General features: G+C 37.4%; 1 protein-coding gene and 1 pseudogene across 6 annotated transcripts in view; one reads left to right on the top strand and one right to left on the bottom strand.

The window, feature by feature from the left end:
- The window catches only part of ARHGAP12 (Rho GTPase activating protein 12), a 137,124-nt gene that overhangs the window by 73,048 nt on the left and 54,876 nt on the right, over positions 1–9,200 (bottom strand). The window lies entirely within an intron of this gene.
- Positions 7,372–7,805, top strand: LOC105818731 (annotated as a pseudogene).

Here is a 9,200-nt window from a genome sequence, read left to right as displayed (position 1 = left end):
AAAAATTAGCTAGACAACTAAAAATATATAGAAAAAATTAGCCGGGCATGGGGGCGCATGCCTGTAGTCCCAGCTACTCGGGAGACTGAGGCAGGAGGATCGCTTGAGCCCAGGAGTTTGAGGTTGCTGTGAGCTAGGCTGACACCATGGCACTCTAGCCCGGGCAACAGAGCGAGACTCTGTCTCAAGAAAAAAAAAAAAAAAAGAAAAAAAAAAGAATAGTCAGTTTTTCAAGGAAAAATTACAAAAAAAGTGAGGCAACTCACAACTCAATCAAACAAGAGTGTCAGAATTTTACTGGAATTGTTTTTAAGTAGTCTTTAAAGTCATAACTACTCCCTTGACTTCTTAAACTAGGAATATGAAACTATTTCTTCAATGTTAAGAAGAAAATATCACTACCCACATTACCAAGCAGCTGCGAGGCAACAGCACATGCAAGTACCTGTTCTAGTGCTGGACACGTGGACGATGCTTAACCATGGGTGAAGATGCTCTACGCTCCTCTATGATACGTAACTTTAATGAATCCTCTCTAGTTTTTTTCTACCTCCTCATTAAAAAACCAAGTTGTACCTCCTGCTTCACCTACTTTTCAACAACTTTTAAGTTACCAAATTCCACTCTGTTATGCTGTAGAAAACAGATAAGCAAGTAGCGTTCAACCATAGGTTACAAAAAGAGGGCTTCAGAAGTTGAGAATCTTTCGCAGATTCTAAGACACCAATCTTTCTGATTTAGAAGCCTATTCCTATACCTCTTTAATGTACCCAACCTACGTTCATGATTTTCCAAAAAATCTGATCTTCAGTGTTATTATACCAGGCTTCAAAATAATTCTTCTGGTAAAATTATTTGAGCAGTCATTCTGAATTTAAACCATCTGTCTGGCATTTATTGGAGCAATTGCTAAAGATATTCTATGCATACAGATGAGATTTTTCTCAACAAAAATGCAAAAATGTTTCCACATCTGTTGTTTTTGTTGATATGTCACCTAGATTAGCAAATTCTTCCCTAGAAAGAAAACAGGGTGAAAACACAGAACATTTTTAATGTACACATTTTTTAATGACTCTATTAAGATTGTGCCAGCTTTTCAACCATATTTTCTACTTGCTACTCTCCTGCAATTATACTACAATTATGTGTGTGTTTCTGTGTGTGTATATACACACACATATGCGGAGAGAGAGAACTTCTGATACTCCCATCAACTGACATTGTGACTTCAGTCTTTAAAATAAAAGATTTTTTAAAATCATAGATTTAAGTTCATGAATATTCCAGTTTATCAGATTCTGTCTACAGATGTGAAGGAAATTTCTACACAGTATGCAAAATTTCTAAAGCACAAAAAGCATATTCACTCCGTATTCCAAAAGATAGCTATATCCCAGTGTACAGCAAGTAATTATGCCATATGCACATTTGTTGTTTCTGACTGCCTAGCATTCCCCTTTTTGGGTACTAGCACACCACCATTACTTTCTTTGTTTATTTGCTCTCCCCTCCAAATGCTGTGATGGAACTGCCAATCATACTACCCTGCACACCTCATAGCTGTTGTTGTTAAGGGATTGGCACAAAATGCAGTTCTGACAAGTCAGAGTGGTCAACCTAGCCACCAGAATAATTGCCCCAGAGATGAGCACGAGACCTGACTAAGCTGGGTTGAAAAGTCCCTGCAAAAGGTTTTACATTTGACCTTCAGGCTTTTCTCTTGGATATGCAATTATGATGATAAAAACATACAGCAGTCAGTGGCTATACCCTGTGTATCAGAATTCTCCAGAGAAACAGACCCAATAGGATCTTAGGTCTATTTCTAGACCCAACACACATATTATATATATGGGTGGGAAGAAAGATTGATTTATTTCTAAGATATATTTATTTCAAGGAATTGGCACACACAATCATGGAGTCTTAGCAAATCCAAAATCTGTAGGAAAATCCAGGGAAGAGCTGCAGCTCAAATCCAAGGGTGGTCGGCTGGCAGAATTCCTTCTTGTTCAAGGGAGGTCAGTCTTTGTTCTACCAAGGCTTTAAACCAAACTGGATGAGGCCCACCCACATTGTGGAGGGTAATCTGCTTTACTCAAAGTCCACTAACTTCCACGTTAATCTCATACAAAAAACATCTTCACAGAAACATCCAGAATAATGTTTGACCAACACTGGCACCATGGCCCAGCCAGGTTGACTGACACATAAAATTCATCATCACAAGTTCACCCCTTGTCAACTGCAGACCTATCAAATCAGTATAAACATTATTTGTTGCCAAGAGGCTGTTGGCAGAGATAGATACACAATCTTTGGCATTAATGACTTTATAATGTGAAGAGAGAAAGACATGCACAAACTCTCATTCAAAGAGAATATTTTACTCTTCCTATTTTATAGCACATGGAACTTCTCTCTACCTGAAATCTGGATCTTCAAAACTTCCTATGGTGAACCAGAACAAGTCCGGGCACTCTGTTCCTTGCCACCTCCCTCCCTGGACTTCACAGCATTGGTGCCAGCGACTGTCCTGGCACAGAATAGGCATAATGTGAGACGACCTGGAGACCCAGAGTCAGAGGAAGAGGATGGTAGACAGCTGCTATTTTGTCTGCCTGCACCTCTCCCTAATTCTGGGAATAACAGCATGTCTACCACTTCTTTGGGGGAACTGTTTCTCCTCAGATTTCAACTAGGCAGTTTGGGTAGGATTTAATCTGCCCCTGGCCATAAAAATCGTGGTCCAAGCCACACCAAGCCAAACCAGACTCCTCCTCCGAGATTTTCTCAATTAGAACTAAGGAAAGAAAAATAGACATTCTAATAAAAAATCTAAAGGGCTATGATCCTGGCAGTTGCAACTTGTCTACAGCCATGTAGAAGAAATGCATTTACGAGAATGACATAATCATGGAGAGAGAATCAAGAGATAAGAGACTGGAGAGATAAAAAGAATCCTGACAGCCAACAAGGCCCTCGTTCCAATCACTCCTAACGTCCTAACGAATAAACCCTTGCTATGCTTTGGTCTCATGAGCCAGTGCATCCCCTTTGTCTAAGCTACTCTCAGTTGGGTTTCTAGCACTTAAAACTAAGAGTTCTGACAAATACACAGGGACTGTGGCAGAAAAAAAGATAATTAAAAGTAAAATAAAATAAAGCCAAAGGCATCTAAGAATCATGAGGTAGAAGGACAGATACAGTTTAGAAGAAAGGTGTAAAAAAAAAAAAAGAGAGAGAGAGAACAACTTGTCTTAAAAAAGGAAAAGGAGAGAAAAGGGTCAAAGAAGAGATTCTTAACCTGATTTGGAGAAGAGGTAAAAGAAGGTAAACGTAAGAGGACTTTTATCTGGGCTGTGAGCCAGGGAACTGTATGTATAAATATAAATATACACGTAGGCATGTTCTTGGAAAGACAGTCTTTTGCTAGATCCTCATAAAGTCACAACCAGTAACAATTGAGGAGGAAGGAGTCTGATGAGATCATCTGTGTTAAAATAAAGCAGGTTCTTCATTCTAGGGAAAAGCTAGTTATAATGAAGTATTTACTCTTACTAATAATATGAGCAGTTTCTGAGAAAAGACCCCCAGCCATTAGAACCAGGTGTTCTTTTCCTGGACAGGAGAAGGTGTGGGGAGTAAGTCGAGACATTGTAGTAGGCCTCAATCAATTCTACCTCTAGGTTTGACCCAAATATAATTTCAGGTTAGTCTAGCTCCTCTCTCAAATCTCCTTCTACTTAGTCATTTATAACTAAATTGTCTTTAAAAAGTTTTATCAATTTTTTCCTCCATAATTACTTTGCCCAAAACTCTCTAAGACAAGTTGGGTTTGTGGATACCTTGAAATTATAGCAAAATTTGGTGCAAGTGTACATTTCTTAAAGGAAAATGTTCACAGTTTTCATCAAATTCTGAGAGTTCTGTGAATTTCTGAACACCTAACTAGTCAATCAAATAAAAACAAATTTAAAAACTATTATTCTTTCCTGTTTAGATTAAATAGAGAGACTTGATAAAAAGATGACCTTAAGAAGCAGAAACAGAAGGTGGAGATTTCAAGATGTCATTCAGGGGAGGAAAATACAAAGAAAGGGCAGTTCAAGCACACTACATAGTTTACTTCACAATTTTGCCTAAATGTGGCTTTCTTTTTTCACAGTCGTGTTTTAAGTTGATTTATAAACCAAAAACAGTCAAACTACTGCCACCAAAAAAAAAGCATTGTTGATTTTGTCACTCCCAGGGATTTCACTAAAATATTACTGAAATAAAATTCAATTTTAATACAAATAACTCTCCATTATGTGGAGATGGTGATCATTTTGGTGGATTTTTAGAATCCTTGTTCTTTCCTTCTTACTCCCCTTTAGTACATGCTATGCTCAAGCAAAGGATAATCAAGAGAATGGAATGGAACTAAAATGCTAATCAATCCATACTACTATTTACTAGGGTAAGGTTACAGAGTAAGGAAAACATTAATGAGGGAAGTGATAAAAACTAACAGGTATGTTATTATTCCATCTGTGGATTTCACAATAATACATTACCCGTACATAGGCAACATTTATTAAGGGCTTACTGCAAATATATTCAATTTCTTATAAATCTATTTTTATATTGAGTCTTTTTTCCTTTTACTTATTTAAATTAAATGTCAGTTCTGTTTTACCAGCTTTTTCATTTTTATCGTCTGAAGATTAAGTCACCAGATACACCTACTTTGGCTGTCTCGAAATAGTCAGTTCTTTTAAATCGTTTTTTCAAGAGTCAAGTACTGTTAATATCAGGTTATGCATTCCGGGGCAGGGAGGTCTTGAAAACCCGGAATCTGGCACTAATTTAGCCAGCCAGCCTTCTAACGCAAAGCCACTGAGTATCGGTCAGTTGCTTTGATTAAGTAGTTTTCTGTCAGCCACATTTCTGAATGATCCTACTTCAGTTTCTGTGCAAAAAATACATCTTACCCTCTCAGACACAGGGGATGTGAAGAAAAAGATCATACCACAAACTCTACTAATTAATAATTATTATAAAGAGTAACACAAAGCTCACCTTTGCACTCAAACAAATAAGTAAAGGTGTTGTTTCATACTTTCTAAAAACATTTTTATTAACTTTGAAAAGTGTTTAAAAATCCAGTAACCACTTAAAAATTTTACATCCTGTGACTAACGGATGTAAAAAGTATTTTAGAATATCTTTTAATATATATAAACTACGACATCGAACAGAGAAAGCTATGGGATCTTACACAGCAGTAAGATCCTTACACACACTTGTGCTTGCTCAGTCTCATCTCTAAGACGACCTGTTTCTATGTGACTAAGCAGGGAACAGAACCAATGTGGTGCCAAGTGCCTCCTTTTGTGCCAGGGACACTCACAAAAAGGATTTCATTCAAACCTAATGACTCTAAGTTCCCTTTCTAGAGGTGAAACAACTGAGGCTCAGAGATTAAGTGGCTTGCCCAAGGATCAGCAAAGCAGCAGCACATCCACAATCTGAAAATCTACATTGGACCTAACACAAGTTCAGTCCCCGCATTGTCCTAAATAAAAAAAAAAGTAAAATAAACAACAATTATACTAGTGGTCAAAAGAAAATAATTCCAACCTACAAAGAGGTTGCTTTCTAAGGCAAGTGAACTTCAACCATACTTTACCAAAGAAAATTATGAGTACTGAGAATTAGGTTTTCAGACAAAATCACCAAAACTTACTCAAGCCATTATACAGCAGAAATCACAAGTACTAAAAAAAAAAAAAGAAAAAGACTGAAAAATCTCCTAAGATTTCTAACTTGAGAAATGCTCTAAACAATAAAGGAATTAAGTAGGAAGTTTATGGTGAGGCTGGGAAGGTGACAAAGCAGCATTGTAGAAAATCTTAAGAAAGCTAAATAATGACTCCACTGGTTCCAGGAGTCTTGGGTAGGAGGCGGGGAGGACTTAACAGAAAGATCTATGGGCAGCGGGCAAGGATCTGGATGAAGCAGTAATCCAGCTGCTGCTATACAAAGCCAATGTATACTTGTTTTAGATTCAGCACCATCTATGTGGAAACAGACTTAGGAAAGTCTCTAACAAACATTGAAACAAAAAGGACGTTACACCTAATCCTGAATCAGCCAGAAAATCCAATTAGTCTAAAAAATCACACTCCTCAAGCATTCTTCTTGACTGAAATTCCATTTTATAATAGATTTTTTTCAATATTCCCTATAGTGAAATATGATTCCAACTTTGTAAATATATGTATGTATATGTACTTAAAATTTATATTTTTAAATACAATAAATGTCTATATTAGCAGTCCACATGATTTAGGAATAAAGACTAAAAAGAAATATTTAAATGATTTTTAATTAGAAATTAATTAGAAAAGCTTAAGTCTATAACAAATTCAAGAACTGATTTTGTGAACCCATTATACTATGATAGTAACACCCTGAAATGCTGGTTGATGAGTTGTTTCACACGTAAAATTTTCCAAATTAATTTAAGATTAGGCTTCAAATGCCAGAAATGCATTAGTTTATCGTTGTCACTGAAGAAACTCTTTCTACAAATATATCTGCCAATATAAAAAGCTAATACAGAACATAATTTAAATATTTCTAGATTCATGGTCATCACAAAAACTCATCATTGGCCAGGCACTCATGCCTGTAATCACAGTGCTTTGGGAGGTCTACGTGGGAGGATCACTTGAGGCGATATGAAATACGATCATTTGGATAGCCCAATTAAAGAACGCAAACTTGTGACTTAAAAACTTCTCAAAAAGAAATCTCCAGGCCCAGAAAGATTCACTGGAAAACAACACTAAATGTTTAAAGAATTACCACAAATTCTACATATTCTCTCACACAAAATAGGAGGGAACGCTTCCTCATTCTTTTATGAAGCTAGTATCCTGATATCAACAGCAGATAAAGTACAAAAAACAAAATTACAGACCAATATATCTCGTGGATACAAAATTTAACAGACAAAATTCAACACTATATAAAAAGAATAATCAAATGAGATCATTCATTTGACCACGACCAAATGAGGTATATTCCAGGAAAGCCAGTTTAGAGTTTGAAAATCAATCAATATAATCCACTATATTAATAGGCTAAAAAAGAAAACTCACATGATCCTATCAATTGATGCAGTAAAACACTGGACAAAATTCAACAACTACTCATGATTGAAAAAAAAAAAATGCTCAGAAAAACAGTAACAGAAGAAAACTTTCCCAACTTGATGAAAAACATCTACAAAAAACATACACTTAAAAGTATACTTGGTGGTGAACCATCAAGGCAGAAGCTGAGGTTCGTCCACACTCCGTGTTCAAGGAAAGGAAGATGGTGGGCCGGAACAGCGCCTTCGCAGTCAGTGCGTGCTGGGCCCTTTTCATCAGATACTGCGTTTACTTCGACCGTGAGAGACTAAGCGACCCCAACTTCAAGAATAGTCCTCGGAAAAGAAGAAAGAAATACAAGCTTGCCAAGGACAGCTGAACTTTACAAGTTACCTGACCTTAGAGATGCTGACGCTGTTCAGAAATTCTTCCTTGAAGAAATACAGCTCAGTGAAGAGCTACTAGTTCCAGGTGAATATGAGAATGGTGTGCACCATCTTACAACTATAACTGCTGTGTGGACAGCCACAGCAGTTACTGCAGGTATTACAGCAAACTGTTCCACCACCAGTGTTCCAGATGCTTCTGACTAAGCTCCCGACAACTAGGCAGAGAATTGTAAGTGCTCAGGGCTTGGCTGAAGATGATGTGCTGTGACAAACAAATGTCAACATAGTAAAATCTCAGTTAAAAATATTTTTAAAATTCTTAACTCAGAAGTTGAGTAGCTCTGGGGGAATCAGGGCAAATGTGCTTGTTATGGGCTATCCCACACTGAAATCTACCAAAGGTAATGTTTACATAGATCCATTTGTCTGTTTTATTTATTTTTCCCAGTGAAAAGTATATTTTCATAGACAGCTTTCTATTTTATAAATACACTATGAGTTACCAAAAAGGAGGCTGAACAGACTGAAAATCAATCATTTCTTGGACCCATCAGAGAACCGAGGTGGCATGGCAAATTACTGCCCCAAAATTTGGAGAGAGAGGCAAATCCAGAGTCACAGAGGAGATCTACTTACCTGGAACAGAAACTGCTGGAGCTATAAACTGGTAGGAACATGTATACAGTAATTCTAATGAATTGCCAGGGGGGAGCAACAGTCTTGAGAGGGACTCTACACTTTCGTGGGTTTTACTTCCCAAAACACCACTAGCTTCTCACTGTAAAGAGCCAAAACCCATGGCTCTGACAGGGGGAGGGAAAAAATAACCACTGTGAAATAAGCCCAGATTCTTTTCAAAGACTTACTTCCTAGGGTAGAAGACCTTACCAGAGCCCTATGCAATCTGGGGAAAGGACAATTCCCAGACTCCATCCCCCTCTATCTAGCCTCTCTCTCACTCAAGGGAAGCCAAGAAACACTTGTGAATTGCAGAGCTCAATGACACAGACACACTAAAAGACTGAGATTGAATCTCAAGATTACAGAACACTACCTCTTCCCCCACACTTTCCCACCACACCAACAGGGCTCCAGTACACTAACAGTGGATTACCGGGGAAAGAGCTGCGAGCAGCAGTTGTGAAGAAGGTACTCTTAGACCCCAAAACAAGAGAGACAAAAACATTGATACTGGAAGAATTTAAAACGTCTGGTACCTACAACACAGAAAACATTAAAGATGGTCCAGTTTCTAGCCAGATTAACCTAATACCTCACACTAGAGGTCTATTTATTTCAGTTCCTATTACTTGATACAACGTGTCTGGCTTTCAACCAAAAATTACAAGGCAAGTCAAAAGGCAAGGAGAAAACACAGTCTGAAGAAACAAAGAAAGCATCAGAATCAAACTCAGATATGGCACTGATGTTGGAATTATCAGACAGGGAATTTAAAATAACTACTATTTAATATGTTAAGGGCCATAAAGAAAAAAGTAGATATTGGTAAGATACAAGAACAAATGAGTAATGTAAGCAGAGAGATAAAAAAATCTTAAGAATCAAAATGAAATGCCAGAAGTTAAAACACTATAACAGAACAGAAAATGCCTTTGATGGTGTGACCAATAGAATGGAGGTGGCTGGGGAAAGAATCAGTGAT

Source organism: Propithecus coquereli, unplaced genomic scaffold (genome assembly GCF_000956105.1).
Source record: "Propithecus coquereli isolate 6110/MARCELLA unplaced genomic scaffold, Pcoq_1.0 Scaffold45, whole genome shotgun sequence".
NCBI classification, from domain to species: Eukaryota; Metazoa; Chordata; class Mammalia; order Primates; family Indriidae; genus Propithecus; species Propithecus coquereli.
This window is presented reverse-complemented; position numbering and strand designations above follow the sequence as displayed.